We start from the raw sequence: 2,655 nt of genomic DNA on the forward strand, positions 1-2,655 counted from the left end.
ATAAAGGAAAGTTCTACCCAGCCCTCCCTCCCTCTCTCCTTCACCCAGGGACACACTTCCCTCATATGCCTTCAATTTCCCCAGCCTCATTTCACCTCTTGTGCATTTTCCCTCAAAAAGGCATGTGTGCAAACATAATCCAGTCTTGAAGTTTCCTGCTCATAAGACCAATGATAACACAAATATTTTCACAAAATTATATTACATGTAATTTGAGCATGACCATATTACCAAACATAAAATAAAAAATAATCACAGCAACAATTAATTCTAGATATCACCTTGACTAGACCATCATCTTAGTTCCCGAATCACACACACATCTAGATGTCACTGTGATGTTACAATACAGGTATTATTAAAGCCTGTCATTAGTTTTCCCTAAGGAAGATTGTCCTAGATCACCTTGGTGGGAGGAACTCAATGAAAGCATAAGAGAAGACGATGTAACTCAATGAGGAGTTATAGAGGAGCTGGGGCTCCTCTCCCAGAGCTGCACACTGTGAATCGCAGCTACAGGTCTTCCCCAGAATTCCAGCCTGTATTTTCCAGTGGCCAGCACTACTGACCTTAGGGCATGCCTAGCAGGACCCTAGAATTGCTGTCACAAAAAGCTCACAGCACAATAAAGTGTCAATTCTCACCTCTCCACAAAGTCACAGGTTAGAGAGGGGACTCTGTGACAATGTGAGAAGCACAAGATCAGCTCTCCATCAATATCCAATTTGAGAAAACAACCATTGTCCCCTTAGTGACTAATGTTCACTTCATTTCCCAAATTAGTCCGAGCACACAAGACAACAGGAGGATCCAGGCAATCGTGAGTGAGAAAATCCCCTCAGCCTCCCAGGTCCTGCAGGAGCCACAACCAGAACCACTACTGAGTTACACGTAACAGACCCAAGTCCTGGGATTTAGACCACAGAAAACACACCCTCTGTTTTCATTGAAAAGAAAGAGAAAAGAGAACTCTGAGACTAGTCTAGAGAGAAGAAAAATGGATTAGCAGAGAAAGGGACAACTGGATCAGTTCTGAGTCAGATGTGCACAGTTTTACAAGAGGAGGAAAAACATCTGTAAAAATGGCCAGGCTTTAAGGATCCCTTTTGGCTCCAATCTGAATCCCAAAGCCTGTTCTAATCAGAGATTCTCATGGAGGTCTTTGCCCTGAGTCTGACTGGAAAACACTTCCCAGATTCTGCTCTGCTTCCTGGGAACTCTAATTCTGGTATCTACGGCAGGGTTATTTCTGCTCCAGAGTGCCACTCTGGGTTCTGTGGGTGTGAGAATGTGTCTTCCTGTTTCGAAGAAGGAAAGAAAGATGAAAGAAAAAGAAGAAAGAAAGGAAAGAAAGAAAGAAAGAAAGAGAGAGAGAGAGAGAGAGAGAGAAAGAAAGAAAGAAAGAAAGAAAGAAAGAAAGAAAGAAAGAAAGAAAGAGAAAGAAAGAAAGAGAGAGAAAGACAGACAGACTACAGTTTTGCATTCAGAGACATCAAATGTGAATATAGAATTGTAAAGCTGGAGGAATTCCCTGGGGAAATTTGACAATGAGGCAGCCCCAGACACCGCTACCCCAGGGAAAGCCAGCCCTTAGCAAGATCTGCACCTCCCTATGGGGTCAGCCTAGTGTACAGTGACTCAACGCTCCCTGGGGGTCCCGGCATCCCTGCAGGGAGGTTTCTGTCTGGGCTCAGTGACTTCTGCTCACTGTATCTTTTGCACAGTAATACACGGCTATATCCTCAACACTCAGGCTGTTCATTTGCAGATACAGGGAGTTTTTGGTATTGTTTCTGGAGATGGTGAATTGACCCTTCACAGCATCTGGGTACCATGTGCTAACTCCATTACCACTAATAGTTGAGACCCACTCCAACCCCTTCCCTGGAGTCTGGTGAACCCAGCTCATGCCATAGCTACTGAAGGTGAATCCAGAGGCTGCACAGGAGAGTCTCATGGATCCTCCAGGCTGTATCAGGCCTCCCCCAGGCTCCACCAGCTGCACATCACACTGGACACCTGCAAACAAAAAGACACCCTGGGCAGAAATGGTCAGATGTGTCTGCTGTTTCTCTCACTCATGTCCACTCACACTCAGTATCTCTAGTTCTCAATGAATCACCTTTTAAAACAGCAACAAGGAAAACCCAGGCCAGCCCAATCTCCACAGTGAGTCCTCTGTGTTCAGTGCTGAACACCGAATGGAAACACCTGGGCATCCCAGGACTGGGGCTCCTCTCCCAGAGCTGCAGGGTTAGGGCTGGGCTGGTTTTTATCAGCAGAGGGAGAAACCTGTTTGCATGTCTCTTACTACACAGGAAGTTCTGGGGTAGGAAACATGAGGAGAAGGCAACACCCAGATAAAATGATGGTGTCCTGCAGGAGTGTGGTAACAATGATGGTATTTGTATAAATTCTGTCTTATTATGAAATTGTGCTGTGATAAACACTTTACATTGATCACCATATTTCATTTTTAGATATTTGTGCAAATTATACTCTGTAGGAGTCAACAGTTTCTTCATTTACGGATGTGGACCTGAACCCACAAATCGAGGGGCTAAGTATGTGTCTAGAAGTTCATGTCTGCAATAAGTGAGCTCCAGCATTTGGCCCTGTGCTCCTCATTGCTAGCTCTGACATCTCCCTAAACCA

The sequence above is a fragment of the Macaca mulatta genome, chromosome 10 (assembly GCF_049350105.2).
Source record: "Macaca mulatta isolate MMU2019108-1 chromosome 10, T2T-MMU8v2.0, whole genome shotgun sequence".
NCBI lineage: Eukaryota > Metazoa > Chordata > Mammalia > Primates > Cercopithecidae > Macaca > Macaca mulatta.